Source organism: Hylobates moloch, unplaced genomic scaffold (assembly GCF_009828535.3).
Source record: "Hylobates moloch isolate HMO894 unplaced genomic scaffold, HMol_V3 SCAFFOLD_5, whole genome shotgun sequence".
NCBI classification, from domain to species: domain Eukaryota; kingdom Metazoa; phylum Chordata; class Mammalia; order Primates; family Hylobatidae; genus Hylobates; species Hylobates moloch.
Window position 1 is genome coordinate 71,847,744 of NW_026652280.1, and position 21,277 is coordinate 71,869,020.

The 21,277-nt window shown below is 42.8% G+C and overlaps 1 pseudogene; it reads right to left on the bottom strand.

Moving 5' to 3' along the window:
* Nucleotides 1–7,547: 7,547 nt before the first annotated feature.
* On the bottom strand, nt 7,548–8,714 carry LOC116467821 (WD repeat-containing protein 89-like; annotated as a pseudogene).
* Between the last annotated feature and the right edge of the window lie 12,563 nt (nt 8,715–21,277).

Here is a 21,277-nt window from a genome sequence, read left to right on the forward strand (position 1 = left end):
CAAAACCACAGCAGGATATCACCTCATGCCCATTAGGATGATCACTATACAAAATAAAAATAAAAAAAAAACTTAAAAAAAAATAACAAGTTTTGCTGAGGATATGGAGAAATTGGAAACCTGCATTGCTGCTGGGAATAAAAATGGTGAATGTTTTAGTCCATTTTGTGTGGCTATGAAGGAATATCTGAGGTTGGGTAATTTATAAAGAGAAAAGGTTTATTCGATTCACAATTCTGGATGGCTGGAAAGTGCAAGGCTGGGCATCTGCATCTGGTGAGGGCCTCAGACTGCATCTACTCATAGCAGCAGGTGAAGAGCAGTCAGCATGTGCAGAGATCACATGGTGAGAGAGGAAGCAAGAAGGCAAGGGGGGTGGTGGTGCAGGTTCTAGTTAACAACCAGCTCCCACAGGAATAGAGCAAGAACTCATTATCGCAAAAATGACACCAAGCCATTCATGAAGGATCTGCCCCCATCACCCAAACACTTTTCTCAACACTGCCACGTTGAGGGTTAAATTTCAACATGATATTTGATAGGAACAAACAAACTATATCCAAACCATAGCAGTGCAGCTGCTATGGAAAACAGCATGGAGATTCCTCAAACAATTAAAAATGGAATTAACATGCAATCCTGCAATCTTAATTCTGGGTATATATCCAAAAGAACTGAACACAGGTCTTGAAGAGCTAACTGCACACTCACATTCATAGCAGCACTGTTCACAAAAGTCAAGAGGTAGAAGCAGCCTAAATGTCCACCAATGGATGGTTGGATGGATGGATGAATAAAATGTGGTGCTTAGGTACAACAGAATATTATTCCACCTTCAAAAAGAGGAAAATCCGGTCATGGATGAACCTTGAGGACAGTTCACTAAGTGAAATAAGCCAGTCACAAAAAGAAAAATGCTACAGGATTCCATTTATATGAGGTATTGAAAGTAGTCAAACTTTTAAAAACAAAGTAAAGTAATGGTTGCCAGGGTCTGGGAAAAGGGAGAAAGGAGAGTTTTTCTTCAGTGGGTCTAGAGTTTCAGTTTTATCAGATGAAAATTTCTAGAACTCTGATGCACACAAGGTACTTACAGTGAACACTACTGAACTGTGTGCTTAGAAATGGTTAAGATGGTAAAATTTATATGTTTTTGTCCACAATTTTTAAAAAAGAAGTTTTATGATGACATAGACCATTAGTATATCTCCAGGGTCTAACACAAGTCTGGCACATAATAGGTGTGAAATAAATACTTGCTAAATGAAGGAATTCATAACTATAAAGCCTATGGTCTTAATTATTGTGGAATATACTCTTTCTAAAATAGTAATAATCATCTCATATATATATCTATATATATAAATTGTTATTTATATGATGAGGGAGGGAACAGGGTATTGGAAACAACAGATGGAAGTTAGACTAATCGGAATGTACCTTCCTTTGTTGTTGATTTAGATTCCTTTGTTTTAGATTTGATTTTAGAACCATGTAAACATTTTACATAATAATTATAAATCAATATTAAATAAAAAATTTAAAAGCAATCCACAGGCCGGGCGCGGTGGCTCACGCTTGTAATCCCAGCACTTTGGGAGGCCGAGGCGGGCGGATCACGAGGTCAGGAGATCGAGACCACGGTGAAACCCTGTCTCTACTAAAAATACAAAAAATTAGCCGGGCGTGGTGGCGGGCGCCTGTAGTCCCAGCTACTCGGAGAGGCTGAGGCAGGAGAATGGCGTGAACCCGGGAAGTGGAGCTTGCAGTGAGCCGAGATTGCGCCGCTGCACTCCAGCCTGGGCGGAAGTGAGTTGCAGTGAGCCGATTGCTGATCCAGCCTGGGGACAGAGTGAGATCCGTCCAAAAAAAAAAAAAAAAAAAAAAAGAATGTTGAGAAAAGTGTTTGAGTGGTGGGGGCAGATCCTTCGTGAATGGCTTGGTGTCATTTTTGCGATAATGAGTTCTTGCTCTATTAGTTCCTGTGGGAGCTGCTTGTTAACTAGAGCCTGGCAACACCCCCCTTTGCCTTCTTGCTTCCTCTCTCTCCATGTGATCTCTGCACATGCTGGCTGTTCTTCACTTTCTGCTTATGATATTCTTCCCCCTGCTAAGTTTGTTTTTAGTTTGTTTTTATTTTTCTGATTTCTTGAGGTGTAAAGTTAGGTTGTTGATTTGAGATCTTTGTTATTTCTTAATGTACGTGTTCTGTCCTATAAACTTTTTCCTTAGTACTGCTTTTGTTACTCTCATAACTTTTGTTATGTTGTCTTTTTATTGTCATTTTTCTCAAGATATTTTGTAATTTCGTTTGTGTTTCTTCTTTGACCCATTGGTTGTTCAGAGTGCGTTGTTTAATTTCCACATATTTGGGAATTTTCTCCTTGTCCTACTACTAATGGTTTCTAGTTTCATTCCATTGTAGTTTAGAAAGGTGCTTTGTATGACTTCGATCTTCTTAAATTTGTTAAGAATTTCTTTTGTGGCATAACCTGTGATCTGTGTACATCTGTGTACACTTGTGAAAAATGTGTATTCTGCTGTTGTTGGGTGGAGTGTTTTGTACGTGTCTGTTAGGCTCAGTTGGTCTATGGTGTTGTTAAAGTTCTTTCTTTTCTTTCTTTCTTTTTCACTTAATATAATGACCTCCAGTTCTATCCATGTTGCTGCAAATGACAATATTTTATTCTTTTTATATTATAAAAATACAATATAAATACTATATAAAATATAATAAGCTATATAATACATTTTCTTTATTAATCCATTTAGTGATGAGCCTTTAGGCTGATTCCATATTTTGGCTATTGTGACTAATGCTGCAATTAACATGAGAGTGCAGATATCTTTTCAGTATCTTATTTTCTTTCTTTTGGACATATACCCAGTAGTGGAATTGCTGGAGCATATCGTAGTTCTATTTGTAGTTTTTGAGGAACCTCTATACCATTCTCAATAGTGGCTATACTAATTTACTTTCCCACCAGTAGTGTACAAAGGTTGCCCTTTCTCCACATGCCAACATCTGTTATTGCCTGTTTGATAAAAGCCATTTTAACTGGGGTGAGATCTGTAGTTTTGATTTGCGTTTCTCTGATAATTCGTGATGTTGAGCATTTTTTCATATACCCGTTTGCCATTCATATGTCTTCTTTTGAGAAATGTCTATTCAGATCTTTTGCCCATGTTCTATTGTAAACTTTTATTTTAGGTTCAGCAGTACATGTGCAGGTTTGTTATATGCATAAACTCATGTCATGCGGGTTTGTTGTACAGATTATTTAATGACCCCAGTACTAAGCCTACTATCCAATAGTTACTTATTTTACTCCTCTCTCTTCTCCCACCATCCACCTTCAGGTAGGCCCCAGTGTCTGTTGTTCCCCTCTTTGTGTCCAAGTATTCTCATCACTTAGCTCCCACTTATAAGTGAGAACATACGGTATTTGGTTTTCTGTTCCTGCATTAGTTTGCTAAGGATAATGTCCTCCAGCTCCATTCATGGTCCTGCAAAGAACATGATCTCATTCCTTTTTATGGCTACATAGTATTCCATGGTGTATATATACCACATTTTCTTTATCCAGTCTAGCATTGATGGGCATTTAAGTTGATTCCATGTCTTAGCTATTTTGAATAGCGCTGCAATGAACATATGCATGCACCTGACTTTATGACAGAACAATTTATATTCTTTTGGGTATATACCCAGTAGTGATGTGTCCGGAATTAGTGGGTTCTTGGTCTCACTGACTTCAAGAATGAAGCCGTGGACCCTCGCGGTGAGTGTTACAGCTCTTAAGGTGGCGCGTCTGGAGTTTGTTCCTTCTGATGTTCAGATGTGTTCGGAGTTTCTTCCTTCTGGTGGGTTTGTGGTCTCGCTGGCTTCAGGAGGGAAGCTGCAGACCTTCGCGGTGAGTGTTACAGCTCATAAAAGCAGTGTGGACCCAAAGAGTGAGCAGTAGCAAGATTTATTGCAAAGAGCGAAAGAACAAAGCTTCCACAGTGTGGAAGGGGACCCCAGCGGGTTGCCACTGTTGGCTGGGGCAGCCTGCTTTTATTCTCTTATCTGGCCCCACCCACGTCCTTCTGATTGGTAGAGCCGAGTGGTCTGTTTTGACAGGGCGCTAACTGGTGCGTTTACAATCCCTGAGCTAGCCATAAAGGTTCTCCACGTCCCCATCAGATCAATTAGATACAGAGTATCGACACAAAGGTTCTCCAAGGCCCCACCGGAGCAGCTAGATACAGAGTGTCGATTGGTGCACTCACAAACCCTGAGCTAGACACAGAGTGCTCACAATCCCTGAGCTAGACATAAAGGTTCTCCACATCTCCACCAGACTCAGGAGCCCAGCTGGCTTCACCCAGTGGGTCCTGCACCGGGGCTGCAGGTGGAGCTGCCTGCCAGTCCCGCGCCATGCACTCGCACTCCTCAGCCCTTGGATGGTCGATGGGACTGGGCGCTGTGGAGCAGGTAGTGGCACTCATCGGGGAGGCTGGGGCCGCACAGGAGCCCATGGAGGGGGTGGGAGGATCAGGCATGGCGGGCTGCAGGTCCCAAGCCCTGCCCTGTGGGAAGGCAGCTAAGGCCCGGTGAGAAATCAAGCGCAGCGCCGGTGGGCTGGCACTGCTGGGGGACCCAGTACACCCTCCGCAGCCGCTGGCCTGGGTGCTAAGCCCCTCATTCCCTAGGGCCAGCAGGGCTGGCCAGCTGCTCTGAGTGAGGGGCCTGCCAAGCCCACGCCCACCCGGAACTCCAGCTGGCCCGCAAGCACCATGTGCAGCCCTGGTTCCCGCTCGCGCCTCTCCCTCCACACCTCCCTGCAAGCTGAGGGAGCCGGCTCCCGCCTTGGCCAGCCCAGAAAGGGGCTCCCACAGTGCAGCGGTGGGCTGAAGGGCTCCTCAAGTGCCGCCAAAGTGGGAGCCCATGCAGAGGAGGTGCCGAGAGCAAGCGAGGGCTGTGAGGACTGCCAGCACGCTGTCACCTCTCAGTGAGATTGCTGGGTTGAATGGTAGTTCTGTTTTCAGCTCTGAGGCATCACCATACTGCTTTCCACAATACTTGCACTGATTTACACTCCCACCAACAGTGTATAAGCATTCCCTTTTTCCACATCCTCACCAGCATCCGTAATTTTTTGACTTTTTAATAATAGCCATTCTGACTGGTGTAAGATGGTATCTCATTGTGGTTTTGATTTGCATTTCTCTAATGATCAATGATATTGAACTTTTTTTCATATGCTTGTTGGCTGCATGTATGTCTTCTTTTGAAAAGTGTCTGTTCATGTACTTTGCCCACTTTTTAATGTTTTTTTTTTCTTGTAAATTTGTTTAAGCTATTTGTAGATGCTGGATATTAGACCCTTGTCAGATGCAGAGGTAGCAAATATTTTGTCCTATTCTATAGGTTGTCTATTTACTCTGAAGTCAGGTAGTGTGATGCCTCCTGCTTTGCTCTTTTTGATCAGGATTGCTTTGGAGATTCAGGGCCTTTTTTGGTTCCATATACATTTTAGAATTTTTTTTCTATTTCTGTGAAGAATATCACTGATAGGGTTCACACTGAATCTGTAAATGGCTTTGAATAGTATTGTCATTTTAGTAGTGTTCTTCCAATTCATGAACATGGAATATTTTTCAATTTTTTGAGTCCTCTTCAATCTCTCATCTTTTTTTTTAATAGTTTTCCACGTATAGATCTTTTACTTCTTTGGTTAAATTGATTTCTAGATATTTTATATTCTTTGTAGCTATTGTAAATGATTTCTTTCTTTTTTTAATTTATAAAGGAAAGAGGTTTAATTGTTTAATTATCACAGTTCAGCATGGCTGGGAAGGCCTCACGGAACTTACAATGATGGGGGAAAGCAAAGGGGAAGCAAGGCACCTTCTTTACCAGGTGGCAGGAAGTAGAAAGAGTGAGGAGCAAAGGGGGAGAGCCCTTTATAAAGCCATCAGATCTCATGAGAACTCACTCACTATCATGAGAACAGCATGGGGGAAGTGTCCCCGTGATCCAGTCACCTCCCAGCTGGTCTCTTCGTAGACAGGTGGGGATTATGGGAATTCCCATTAAAGATGAGATTTGGGTGGAGACACAGACAAACCATATCAGCCACTTATGTTATTTCTAATAACCCACTGCTCCCATTTCTTTTTTTTTTTTCACTTTCTAAAACTGTTAGTCTGGTTTTAGGCCCATCTATTCATATTCTGTGGCTTTCATCTTTTCTCTCACTTTCTGTCACTTTGAGTTCTGCTTTTAGGAATATTTTGTCACCCACATCTTCCAACACTATTAATTACTTTTGAATTTTCAATATTTTTAATTTTAAAAAGCCCTATTGTTTTGATACTGTTTTATGTTTTGTGAATGTAATTGTTTTATGAATGTAATTCCTCAAGGAAATCTTTCAAACTAGTTTTTCCATTTACTACATAGCACTGACTTATATTTTAAAGATTCTGAAAAACATAATTTTTTAATGTTTACGTAGTGCTCCATCAAAACATCAATGTACGAAGAATTTGAGCAGGATGAGGCATCATCGGATGGTTTTGTTTCTCCCCCTCACTTCCCCACCTCCACCAGGTCTATTTTTTATGGTTAGCCTAGAAGTAGCAAGAAGGATAAACTGAAGCAGATTAGAGATGGAGTCTGTAATCTAGGTGAGAAATAACGAAAGTCTTCTCTAAGGTAATAGTGGTGAAGTAAAAGCAAAAGGGTAGCTGACAGATGTTAGGAGGTGAAATGGCATAGGACTTGGTGAATAACTGGTTAGGAGAAGAGGGAAGAGAGTAGTCCAGGTTATCTTCAGAGTCATGCTTTGGACAACAGGAAGAATAGGGATTTCTCCAAGTCAAGTCCTATTATAAATATTTTCATTTTTATATTTCACTTTGAGTCTCAATTTAGTAAGATAACTTCCTTTTCATCAGCAAAACACCTGTTTACTGCTTACTAACAATATTAAGGGTGCAAATATTTACTAAATATATTTTTCTCATTTTAGATAGATGCCTATCATTTTATTTCTTAAAAGGTTTAATTCTATTTAGAGTCATTAAAATACTTACACTTAAATACTCAAACATAATACATTAGGTGTATTAAGCATATAGATGCTCCTCAAATGAAGAATATTGTCTGATTTGGTTTCATACACAACGAAGATAATTTAAAATATAAAAAATTTGGCTTAAAAAATGCAGCCAACCACCTGTTTTATTAAATTTAACCAGGTATCTACTTCTAAAAAGTCCTTATCAGTGCCATTTCTTAAACCCAACATTTAGTAACTTAACAGATGTGTTTTTAAAATTAGAAATTTTACTTTCAATGTACTGATTTTATACTTAATTAGTGGCTTTAAAATTTTTTAGAATATGTGAAGACCTGCATTAAACCGTTCTCGACATTTTTCAAGGATTGTTTGCTAACTGGCTTGCTTTTACATAAAGTTTTAAACATGTCTACCATCGGTAGTAAACAAGAATGATCACTTGAAACTATGAAACCTACCAAACAAAGTGCCAGTGTATTAACACTGCTTTTTCTTTCTTTTATAAGAATCATTACTATTAACTCGTACTTGGTGCGCAGAGGATGCTATTTTCATGCTCTCTTTCTTTATAAAGGTCTTCTCTATAGCTCCAGGTTTCCAAAGTATAACTGTGCATCTTCTCCTCCAGTCAACAAAGAATCATCCTGCACGTTCCAACAGAAAGAACGAACTGTAGCAGCATGCCCTCCCTGAAGACTAGTCACATGGGCCAATCCTAATGTTCATCAACCGAATCCTTCCTTTGTTATCCAAAGGAAGGATAACAAGCAATCAAGCAATGTTTCCATCTTTTCATGATATAGGCCACCAATCAAATAGTCTAAAATATCTTCTTTCACGTTAACCATTTCTCTGACATCCTGGATGTTCAAACATGTAATTGGTTCATCAGCATCCAGATGATTAAGATCCCACCAGTAAAATCTTTCATCATGTGTCATGCAGTAAATCTGTTTGTAACCTTTCCCAGACCAACTGATACAGCTGACTGATGAAATTGAGTTACAGGTTGTAACCAGTGCACCCTCTTCATTATCAACATTAATATCAAATACATTTACCAGGCCATCAGGTGAACCTGAGATTATCATGCTGGGATTGCTGGGATGGAAATGTACTTGAGTGACATCATTGCTATGTGTCTCTGAATATGCACAATTGGGTCTTTAGTTGTAGATAAATCCTGAGAATTCATCCTTGCATCCCAAAACACCAACCATGCATCATCATCATCAACTTTTCTGTACCACCACAAATAATATGATCATTACAGTTAATATCAAAATGGATAAAAATATTGGAAGGGTAATCCTTGAAGAGCTGGACAGGTTTTTCACTGGCTACTCGAGCTTCCCAACATTTTACAGTGCCATCAGTGTATCCTGGATATACACTGTCACAGGAATTCACCAATTTGACTCCATTAAGAAGTCCGCGATATCCACTAAGTTCTCAGAGTACATTTAATCTTTCTCTATCATATATTCTGATTGATCCATTAGAATATAAAACAGCAACCAAGTTTTCTTTTCCTGCTTGCACAGTCTTTGATATGTCTATGCCAAGAAGGTAAGTGTGCTCTTTGGTTCCTGAGGAACATTTAACAATGTGCAGATTAGTAAACTATTCCTCAGTCTTTTCCATATCAACAGTAGCATCCAAGGGTAGTAAAACTCCAGCAATCCCACTTTTAGGTATTTACTCAAGAGAAATAACAACTTATGTCTACACAAACACTTGTACACGTGTTCATCACAACTTTATTTATAACAGCCAAATCCCTCAGCAGGTGGCCCCCAGTGAGTACTGGAGAAAATGCAGGCTCCCAGATTTCTTTCTTAATTTCTTTTTCAGATTGTTTACTTTTGGCATATGTAACTGCTACTGATTTTCGTATGTCGATTTTGCATCCTGCAACTTTACTGAATTTGTTTATCAGTTCTAACAGTTTTTTGGTGGAGTCTTTAGATTTTTCTAAGTGTAAGATCATGTCATCTGTGAAAAATGCTAATTTGACTTATTTCTTTCCAATTTTGATGTCCTTTATTTCTTTCCCTTGCCTAATTGCTCTGGCCAGGACTTACAGTATTATGTTGAATAAAAATGGTGTAAGTAGGCCGGGCGCGGTGGCTCACGCTTGTAATCCCAGTACTTTGGGAGGCCGAGGCGGGCGGATCATGAGGTCAGGCGATCGAGACCACAGTGAAACCCCGTCTCTAATAAAAATACAAAAAATTAGCCGGGCGCGGTGGCGGGCGCCTGTAGTCCCAGCTACTCAGAGAGGCTGAGGCAGGAGAATGGCATGAACCTGGGAGGCGGAGCTTGCAGTGAGCCGAGATTGTGCCACTGCACTCCAGCCTGGGTGACAGAGCAAGACTCCGTCTCAAAAAAAAAAAAAAAAAAATGGTGTAAGTAGCCAGGTGCAGAGGCTCATGCCTGTAATCCCAGCACCCTAGGAGGCCGAGGTGGACAGATTGCTTGAGGCCAGGAGTTCAAGACCAGCCTGGGCAACATGGTGAAACCCCGTCTCTACTAAAAATATAAAAATTAGTCAGATACAGTGATGCATGCCTGTAATCCCAGCTACTTGGGAGGCTGAGGCATGAGAATCACTTGAACCCAGGAGGTGGAGGTTGCTGTGAGCTAAGATCATACCACTAACTCCAGCCTGGGTGACAGACCGAGACTCTGTTTCAAAAAAAGAAAGGGTTGAAAGTAGGTGTTTTTTTGACTTGTTCCATATGTTAGAGGAAGGGCCTTCAATTTTTCCCTATTCAGGAATTGTTATATATAGCCCATATTATTTTGAGGTATGTTGCTTTTATACTCAGTTTGATGATGGGTTTTATCATGAAGGGATGCTGAGTTTTATTGAATGCTTCTTCTGGATGTGTTGAGATGATCATATAGATTTTGTTCTTGGTTCTGTTAATGTGATGTATCATATTTATTGATTTGCATATGTTAAACCATCCTTGCATCTCTGGGATAGATCCCATTTGACCATGGTGAATAATCATTTTAATGTGTTGTTAAATTCAATTTGCTAGTATTTTGTTGAAGATTTTTGCCTCTATGTTCAATCAGTGATACTGATCTACCATTTTCTTTTTTTGTTGTGTCTTTGTCTGGTTTTGGTAGCAAGGTAGTGCTGGCTTCATAGACAAGTTTGGAAGTATTCCCTCTACTTCAACTTTTTTTTAGGAGTTTGAGTAGAATTGGTTCTAGTTCTTTATAAAACATTTGGTAGAATTCAACAGTGAAGCCATTATGTCCTGGGCTTGCTTTCTTTTTTCTTTTTTTTTTTTTGAGACAGAGTCTTGCTGTGTTGCCCAGGCTGGAGTGCAGTGGCATGATCTCGGCTCACTGGAAACTCCGCCTCCTGGGTTCACGCCATTGTCCTGCCTCAGCCTCCTGAGTAGCTGGGACTACAGGTGCCCGCCACCACGCCCAGCTAATTTTTTATTTTTGTATTTTTTTTTTTTAGTAGAGATGGGGTTTCACCATGTTAGCCAGGATGGTCTTGATCTCCTGACCTCATGATCCACCTGCCATGGCCTCCCAAAGTGCTGGGATTACAGGCATAAGCCACAACGCCTGGCCACTTTCTTTCTTTTTTTAACAGAAAACTTTTTATTGTGGCTTCAATTTTGTTACTCATTATCAGTTTGTTGAAGTTTTCTATTTCTTCATGGTTCAATCTTGATGGGGTGAATGTGTCCAGGAATGTATCCATTTATTCTATGTTTTCCAATTTGTTGGCATATAGTTATTCACAATAGTCTCCAATGATTCTTTGTATTTCTGTGGCCTAGTTGTTATGTTTCCTTTTTTGTTTCTAATTTTATCTATTTGGGTCTTCTTTCATTTTCTCTTAGTCTAGCTAAAGGTTTGTCAATTTTATCTTTTCAAAAAAATCAACTTTTCATTTTGTTGATTTCTGTATTTTTTTGTCTCAATTTTATTTATTTTTGCTCTGATCTTTATTATTTCTTTTCTTCTACTAATTTTGGGTTTGGTTTGTTCTTGCTTTTCTAATTCCTTGAGGTGTATTTTAGGTTGTTTATTCGAAGTCCCTTTCTACATTTTTGATATAGCCATTTATTGCTATAAACTTCCCTCTTACTACTGCTTCTGCCACATCCTATATATTTTGGTATGTAGTATTTCCATTTTCATTTGTTTCAAGAAATTTTTAAATTTCCTTTTAAATTTATTCATTAACCCATTGATCATTCAGGAGCACATTGTTTAATTTCCATGTGCTTGTGAAGTTTCTGAGGTTCCTCTTATTATTGATTTCTACTGTTATTCCATCATGGTCAGAAACACATACTTGATATGATTTCTGCATTTTTGAATTTGTTTAGACTTATTTTGTGGCCTAAGATATGGTTTATTTTGGAGATTATTCCCATGTGCTGATGAAAAGAATGTGTATTCTGCAATAATTGGGTGAAATGTTCTGTAAATGTCAGTTAGGCCTAGTAAGTCTTGGGTATAGTTTAACTTTTTTTTTTTTTTTTTGGCTTTCTGTCTAGATGATCTGTCCATTGATGAATAGGGTGTTAAAATCCCCTACTATTATATCTCCATTTAGATCTGTCAATGTTTGCTTTATATACTTGGGTGCTCTGGTATTGGGTGCATACATATTTGTAATTGTTATATTCTCTTGCTGAATTTACTCTATCATTAAATAGTGACCTTCTTTGTATCTTTTTACAGTCTTTGATTTGTAGTCCGAGATAAATGTAACTACACCTTCTCTTTTTTAGTTTCCAGTCCCATGAAATACCTTTTTCTACCCCCTCACTGTCAATCTATGTGTGTCTTTATAGGTGAAGGTGGTTTCTTGTAGGCAGCATATATTTGGGTCTTGTTTCTTTATTCATTCAGCCATTTTATGCCTTTTATCTAAGAGGACTGAGTCCATTTATATTCAGTGTTATTCATCATAAGTAAGGACTTACTACTGTCATTTTGTTGCTTGTTTTCTGGTTGTCTTGTACATCCTTTCTCCTTTTCTTCCTTTCTTACTGCCTTCTTTTGTTGTTAACTTATTTTGTCTTGTAGCATGTTTTAATTTGTTCCTTCTTATTTTTAGAAAATCTATACAGGTTGTGGATTATGGCTACCATGAAGCTTACAAAAAGCATCTTATAAGTTATTTTAAAGAGATGACAACTTATCTTAGATCACAAAAAAAAAACCAAAATAATTCTGCACTTTAACTCCATACCCCCACATTTTAACTTTTAGTTGTCTCAATTTACATATTTTTACATTACCTATTTCTTAACAGGCTGCTATAACTATTATTGTTTTTGATATATTTGTCTTTTGGACTTCATGCTAGAGCTATGAGTGGATTGCACAAAACAATTGCAATATTAGGGTATACTGGGTTTGTCTGAGCTGAATACTTAATTTTACCTGTAGGCTTTATACCTTCAAATGTTTTTCATTTTTTATTTTTTCCTTTTGGCATTTTAGTGGTTTTTTTTTTTTCAGATTAAAGATCTATCTTTAGCATTTCTTGTAAGATGGGTGTCGTGGTGGTGAACTCTCAGTTTTGTTTGTCTGAAAAAGACTATCTCTTCTTCATATTTGAAGGATAACTTTGCCTGGTACAGTATTGTTGAATGGCAGGGTTTTTTTTTTTTCTTTCATCACTTTGAAAATGTGGTCTCACTCTCTGTTGGCTTGTATGGTTTCCATTGAGAAGTCTGTTGCTGGACAAATTGTAGCTCCTTTATGTATGATTTGCTTCTTTTCTCTTGCTGGTTTTAGGACCTTCTCTTTGTTCTTGACCTTTCAGAGTTTGTCTTATTTGGGTCAAATCTGGTGATCTCTTACCTTCTTGTACCTGGTTATTTATATCTTTCTCAGGTTTTGGAAAGTTTTCTATTTTTCTTTTTGAATATGCTTTCTACCCCCCCTTACTCTTGTTCAACTCCCTCTTGAACACCAATAATTCTTAAGTTTGTTTTTTTGAAGTAATTTTCTATATCTTATAGGTAATCTTTTTTCCTTTTCACTCTTTTTCTCTCTTTTCTCCTCATACTGTATATTTTCAAATAGGCTGTCTTCAGCCTCATTGATTCTTTCCTGTGCTTCGTCCATTCTGCTGTTGAGAGCCTCTAATAACTTTCAGTTCAGCACATGTATTTCTCAGTTCTAAGAGTTATGTGTGATCTTTTTAATTATTTCAATCTTTTTGTTAAATTTCTCAATTGCTTTTCTGTGTTATCATGAAGATCATTGAGTTTCCTTAAAACTGCAGTTTTGGGCTGAGCATGATGGCTCAAACCTGTAATCCCAGTGCTTTGAGGAGCTCAGATAGGAGACCTACTTGAGGCCAGGAGTTTGAGACCAGGCTGGCCAACATAGTGAGACTCCATTTTTACAAAAAACATAATTAAAAAAGAAATCAGCCAGGTATGGTGGCATACATCTGTAGTCCTAGCTACTTGAGAGGATTGTTTGAGTCCAACAGTTTGAGGTTGCAGTGAACTAAGATCATGACACTGCATCCAAGCCTGGCCTCGGTCTCTAAATCAAACAAACACAAAAACCCTGCAGTTTTGGATTCTTAGAGAGCTCACATATTGCCATCTTATTAGGGTCAGTCACTGGTTCCTTGCTTTTTCTATTTGGGGAGGTCATGGTTCCCTGTTCGCAGTTGTTTCTTGTGGATGTAGTCTACATCTTTGCATTGAGGGATTAGTTATTTAAGTCTTCTTTGTCTGGCTTGTATTGGGTATGTTTGTGCAGAGCTTCTTTACCACTAGGTTGCCTGGCTCCTTTACAGCTGTAGGTGGTGCCTTAAATCCAGGTTCACCAAGCTGTAATAAATGATATGAATGCTGCCCTTCTTGAATGGGGGAGGCCCCAAAGAGGATATTCCAGCAGTATCAGAAGGCTGGAAAAGGGTTTATGCCCAGGAGACCTGTGAAATCAATCTTTTACGTGTGGTGCTGCTGAACAGCCTCTCTCATTTGGTGTCTTCTTTAGCCAAGTTACAGAGCAGAGTTTCCAGAGCTGGGGATGGTTGTCCTGCCTGCCCATTTTGTCTCTGCCTGTCCCCAAGGATATTTCTCCCTTCAGGCACTCATAATGCATTCCATGGGCTAAGGCAGGGTCAAATATGCCAGAGAATCCAAGATGGTGGGGGACCTGGTTGTCCACCTCGATCTCACTTTTTCAAGTGTAGAAACTGTGAGTTGGGGGAAGATATTTCCATATGCTTGGCGATAGGCAGAATGAGGGGAGGGGCATCACAAATGTGGAAGTCCAGTTCTCTTTCTGTCTGCTTAGTTTCTTTATTTATCTGTGGCCCTGGGAACTGTCTGATCTTCATTTTTGAGTTCAGAGATATTGCTGGCAAGAATCTCAGTGCTGTATAGATATATTTTTCAGTTTTCTGGGGCACGGGGTTGGAGGGAGTGAAACCAGCTTGCTTCTACACTGCCGTTTTGAAACAGGAAGTTCTTGCCTTCAAGTCTGAAGACAATTTTACTGGCTGTAGTATTCTTGGTTGGCAGTTTTTTTCTTTTAGCACTCTAAATAGATCATTCTACTACCTTCTGGCCTATAATGTTTCTCCTCAGAAATTACTGATAGTCTCAAGGAAGCTCCCTTGTATATGACAAGTCATTTTTTTCTTGATGCTTTCAAAATTTTCTTTGTTTTTGACTTCTGACCTGTTTGGACCTGTTTATGTTCATCCAAGTTGGAGTCCTGTGAACTTCTTGAATTTGAATATCTGTTTCCTTCCTCAGATTTGGAAAGTTTTCAGCCATTGTTTTTCCGAATAAGCTCTCTGCGCCTTTCTCTCTCTTATCTCTGCCTGGGACTTTCATATGACATGTATTGGTTGGCTTGATGGTGTTGTATCATTCCCTTAGGCTTTCTTTACTTTTCGTCATTCTTTTTCCTTTCATTTCTCTACTTTAATAATTTCAAAAAACCTATCTTCAAGTTTGCTTATTCTTTTGTTGTTGTTTGCTTGATCAAGTCTGCTGTTGAATCCCTGTAGTGAACTTTTCTTTTTCTTTCTTTCTTTTTTTTTTTTTTAGACAGTGTCTGGCTCTGTCACTCAGGATGGACTGCAGTGGCATGATCTCAGCTCCCTGCAACCTCCACCTCCTGGGCTCAAACAATCCTCCCACCTCAGCTTCCCAAGTAGCTGGGACTCCAGGCACATGTCACCATGCCCAGCTAATTTTTGTATGTTTTTGGTAGAGATGAGGCTTCACCATTTTGCCCAGGCTGGTCTTGAACTCCTGACCTCAAGTGATCTGCCTGCTTTGGCCTCCCAAAGTGCTGGGATTATATGTTTGAGGCATTGTACCCGGCCCCTGTAGTGAATTTTTCAATTCACTTATTGGATTCATCAGCTCCAGAATTTATGCTTAGTTCTCTCTCTTTTTTTTTTTTTGCAGTTTTTATCTCTTTATTGATAACCTGATTTTGTTCATGCATTGTTTTCCTGATTTAATTTAGTTGTTAATCTGTGTTCTCTTGTAGTACATTGAGTTTCTTTAAGAGAAATATTTGAAATTATTTTTGAGGTAATTCATAGACCTCTATTCATTTAGAGTCAGTTTCTGGAGATTTATTTTGTTCCTTTGATTCAACCATGTTTTCTTGCTTCTCCATGGGTCTTATTATTTTATGCCGTGATTTGTGCATTTGGAAAACCAGCCACCTATTGCAGTCTTTTAGGACTAACTTCATAAAGGGAAAACTTTCACCAGTCATCTGGGTTGGAGAGTCCAGAGGCCTCTCAAACCTTTGGGATGTGTTCTCTCTGGGCGTGTGCATCTCATTTTCCAGTTAGAAGGGTTTTCTGGTTTCTTTTTCTGGAGCTTGTAATCTCTTACTCCCTCTGGTGTCTATCTGAAGTATTGCAGGTTCTTTGGAGCTGCAAGAAGCCGCTGAGCTCTTTTGTTCTCTGTGGCTCCCAGGATATCCAAAGTATATCAGCTCCATCAGTGATCCAATTCAAGTGAGATAAAAACCGTTGCCTCAGGAAGCCCCTGAAAAGTTGGACTGTTGGACACATGCTGCAGTCTTCTCTTTTTCCCTTGAGGGAGAAGCTGTGAACGGGGTGCTTTCTGCTGATTGTGCTGCTTTGAGGAATGGCTTTTGGGGTTGAAATAAAATGGCTTTTCTTACCTTTTTCAAAGTGGCTGTTCTGACTTTGAGTTTGCCTGGGGTGCTGCAACTTCTTAAATGGTTTCTGGAGTTCTCATACAGACTTTTTGGACCATATATTTTTAAGTCAGTGTCTTGGGAGGAATGACACTTGAGGCGTCTTATTCCACCATGTTGGTGATGCCACTTCCTTATGGTGACTTATATGACAGCAATAGAAAACATATCAGCGTCACAGGGAAGCAGTGAATAAAATTCATATGGTGAAGAGCTAGAGGACCACTACTTCTAAGGAGTCATGTCCTTCGCAGGCCTGAGCCTCATACCCTTCTTTCACTGTGAACAGAGAAATCGGCCAATTGCCAAACATACACTGAGTGTCTCTCTTGCATGAAGTGCTGCTGACCAGTGTTCTAAGGGTCCTAGTCTATGCATTCTGGCGGTGGCACTCTTGTTGGGGATGCAAAGGGTCCCCAGTTGTTGCAGTCAGTGGGTGAGAGGTGTCCCGATGTGGGGACAAAGTAAGGGCCTGTGGCCTGATGCAGGCCGGGGAGGCACCAGCGGAGGGCGGGGCTTGAGCCAGCTGCCGAGGGACTCCAACGGTGCAGGAGTGGGAGGAATATTCCAGGGTAGGATGTGGGAAAAGGAAGTGATGTGTGTGTGTGGCAGGGGTGGTAAAATATACACCTCATACATTTACCATTCTAACCATTTGTTTTTTTGGGTTTTTTTTGATACGGAGTCTCGCTCTGTTTCCCAGGCTGGCGTGCAGTGGCGTGATCTCGGCTCACTGCAAGCTCCGCCTCCCGGGTTCACGCCATTCTCCTTCCTCAGCCTCCCGAGTAGCTGGGACTACAAGGCGCCCGCCACCACGCCCGGCTAATTGTATTTTTAGTAGAGACGGGGTTTCACCGTGTTAGCCAGGATGGTCTCGATCTCCTGACATGATCCGCCCATCTCGGCCTCCCAAAGTGCTGGGATTACAGGCGTGAGCCACCGCGCCCGGCCCATTCTAACCATTTTTACGTGTCCGGTTCAGTGGTGTGAAGTGAGATGTGCTTTTGAGTAGGAAGTGATTTATTTTGGCAAGGGTAATCCAGGGTTGGCTCTTTCAATGGCTAAAGGACTAAAATCCTCTCAGAGAAAAAAGTAAAAGGGCTGATTACCAGGCAGTAAATCCTTAAACAAATGTGCATTGCTTATAGTATTGGCTAAGGAGATGATAATTTGACTTGAATAATCTTGCAAAGTGAGATGAGATCCCCACTTCCCAGATAAGGAAGCTGAAGGTCTGATTAAGTGACCTGCTCCAGTTGCACAGGAGGTGGGGGCATATCCAGTACCAGAGCCCAGGTCTCTACATCCTTCATCTAGGCCTCTTTTCTCTCCCCTTGATGGCTGGCCTGCCCCCTAGACCGACTCTTTCTTGGTCTGTGTACAAAAGTACCTCCCGAGGAGAATGCAGGGTGCCAGAGCTGGTTAGTAGCAGGGAACAGCAGTGATTGGACTCCAAGCTACTGGAGCTACGCATTCTGTCCTCAGGGTATCACCACCCCATTCTAGCTACCAATGAGGACAGGGCTTAGCATGTCGAGACGAGGGGTTTGAATTTCATGTTTGTGTGCATTCAGTTTGTTGGGAGGCACTGTCCCTTCAGTGTTGTCATTCATAGTGAGACCCTCTGCATGGTGCTGGTTGCCAGAGGCAACCTGGAGCCCTGGAGTCAGCATGTCACCATTGGCACATGGTGCATGGGGAATCACAGAGAGAGTGAGCTGCCTGCTGGCTCAAATACACTGAGCCATAAAAAGCCTCAAGAATAGATCTTCGGTGTCCTGGGGATGCGCAGCTGTTCTATAAGAGCTGAGATGACCTCGAAGCCTTGTGAGCACGGGCTCCTTGGGACTCCTTTGTGGAACCATGCAGCGGGATGTGAAGTCAGCCTTGCCTTGGAGCCTGACTCTCTCAGCTCCAGGCAGCCTCCCCACGGCAGTGTACTCAGGTCTGTCTGTCCAGTCATAGCGGGAACCCTGGCTTTGAAGGGGGTGCAGAGTCCACATGGCCCAGGTCTCTCCCTAGGGAAATAATCCTCTCCCTGCCTCCCACAGGGGTCTTGGTCTTTGGCCAAATAGTCCCAGGAGTGAGAGACCCACTTTTGGAAGGCAAGCATTTTTTATGTTGGGTAATAGCTGTTATCTATCATCACCATCCTCTTCTCCACCTCCACCTCTTCCTCCTACCCCCCAGACAGCCGGCACCATCCTGTGCCTTGCAGCGCTGAAGGCTCTGCCTAGATCACACATCCCAGGAGGTGGAGGCAGCGGGGAGGGCTGAGGGCGGGACCTGGGTCCCCCACTTGTCGGGCTTTGTTCCCTGGCATCACTGCTATTTAAGCAGCTTTCTCTCACACAGAGACCCCGTGCACCTGCCTGGAGCCAAGGTCATCAGCTCCAGCTTGGTCCCCACAGCCACCAGGAATTGCAGGTGTTAAGAGAAGGCAGGTAGGAGTGGCCCAGAGAGAGTTAGGATTTCATCCGAGCTTTGCCACTAACTGGTTGTAGGATCTCAGGCAAGTCACACTACTTCTTAACAACTTTTTTTCTGGTTGCAAAATGACAGACTTAGACCAGATTTGATTTGTTTGTTTTTTAGCACAGTTGTGAGCATTTTCCATACGTTGTGCTCTTTGCTGGATGCCAAAATGAGAAGACAATCAAGGCAGGGGACTGAGCCACACACCATGGTTATAAGTTGGACGAGGTAAAAGCACAGCCATGGAGGCCATGGGGTCACAAAGCCCCTTCCACAGCAGCAGCCTGGTGAGGGAATTGGAAACGTCTGTGCCAAGGAAGGGGCACACCGGGTGGGAGGTGGGCACTACAAGCCCTGAGGCCTAAAAGTCTGCGAAACCCCATGCCTTGTGGGAATGGAAGTGTCAAGAGTCCAGCAGGAGAGAGGAAAGGCCAGGAGACCACGTCAAGCTGGCTCTGTTGCCCAGACTGGAGGGCAGCAGTGCGATCATAGCTCACTGCAGCCTTGAACTCCTGGGCCCAAGTGATCCTCTTGCCTCAGCCTCCCTGGTATGAGAAAGGATTTTTCTGAGGCAAGTGGCCGATCCAATTTGCCCTGTGGGGAAGCTGGCACTCTGGGAGTCCCAGCACAAATGGCAGACAGAGGGTCTGCAGGAGAGGAGCCCAATTCAAAGGAACAGAAAATTGGATCACCCAGATGTGTCCGGTGGGGAACACTGAAGGGAAAGGAACCACCTCAGGGTGTGGCCCATATGTAACAACAGAGAACGCCAGGAAGGGTTCCTCCAGCCTTACCTCTTTGAAGACATTTGCTGAGCCCACCCCATGCCTCCCCTCCCAGGGCTAAACATTCTCCATGTCCCCGCTGTTTCCCACGCACCTGTGGGCCCTAAGCCTGCTCTGGGCAGAGGGAGGGCCTTAGGGGTGTGGACACCCGTCCAAAGTTCCACCTTTGGTCCTCCATGAGGCATTTATCACGCCTTATCACACACAAGTTTTTCTCAAATATAACACTATAAAAATCCAAACAATTTGGTCACACAGTTTGTCCAATTGTGTCCGGAATTGGTTGGTTCTTGGTCTCACTGACTTCAAGAATGAAGCCGCGGACCCTCGCGGTGAGTGTTACAGCTCTTAAGGTGGCACGTCTGGAATTGTTCGTTCTTTCTGATGTTTAGATGTGTTCGGAGTTTCTTCCTTCTGGTGGGTTCGTGGTCTCGCTGGCTCAGGAGTGAAGCTGCAGACCTTCGCGGTGAGTGTTACAGCTCATAAAAGCAGTGTAGGGCCGGGCGCGGTGGCTCACGCTTGTAATCCCAGCACTTTGGGAGGCTGAGGCGGGCGGATCACGAGGTCAGGAGATCGAGACCATCCTGGCTAACACAGTGAAACCCCGTCTCTACTAAAAAATACAAAAAATTAGCCGGGCGTAGTGGCGGGCGCCTGTAGTCCTAGCTACTCGGTAGGCTGAGGCAGGAGAATGGCGTGAACCCGGGAGGCGGAGCTTGCAGTGAGCCGAGATTGCGCCACTGCACTCCAGCCTGGGCGACAAAGCGAGACTCCATCTCAAAAAAAAAAAAAAAAAAAGGCAGTGTGGACCCAAAGAGTGAGCAGTAGCAAGATTTATTACAAAGAGCAAAAGAACAAAGCTTCCACAGTGTGGAAGGGGACCTGAGCAGGTTGCCACTGCTGGCTGGGGCAGCCTCCTTTTATTCTCTTATCTGGCCCCACCCACGTTCTGCTGATTGGTAGAGCCGAGTGGTCTGTTTTGACAGGGCGCTGATTGGTGCATTTATAATCCCTGAGCTAGACATAAAGGTTCTCCACGTCCCCATCAGATCAGTTAGATACAGAGTATCAACACAAGGGTTCTCCAAGGCCCCACCAGAGCAGCTAGATACAGAGTGTCGATTGGTGCACTCACAAACCCTGAGCTAGACACAGGGTGCTGATTGGTGTATTTACAATCCCTAAGCTAGACATAAAGGTTCTCCACATCTCCGCCAGACTCAGGAGCCCAGCTGGCTTCACCCAGTGGGTCCTGCACTGGGGCTGCAGGTGGAGCTGCCTGCCAGTCCCGCGCCGTGTGCCTGCACTCCTCAGCCCTTGGGTGGTCGATGGGACTGGGCGCTGTGGAGCAGCGGGTGGTGCTCATCGGGGAGGCTCGGGCTGCACAGGAGCCCATGGAGGGGGTGGGAGGCTCAGGCATGGTGGGCTGCAGGTCCCGAGCCCCGCCCCGCGGGAAGGCAGCTAAGATCCGGTGAGAAATGGAGCACAGCGCCGGTGGGCTGGCACTGCTGGGGGACCCAGTACACCCTCCACAGCTGCTGGCCCGGGTGCTAAGTCCCTCATTGCCTGGGGCCGGCAGGGCCAGCCGGGCCGACCGGGCCGACCAGCTGCTCTGAGTGCAGGGCCCCCCAAGCCCACACCCACCCGGAACTCCAGCTGGCCCGTAAGCACCGCACGCAGCCCCGGTTCCCGCTCACGCCTCTCCCACCACACCTCCCTGCAAGCTGA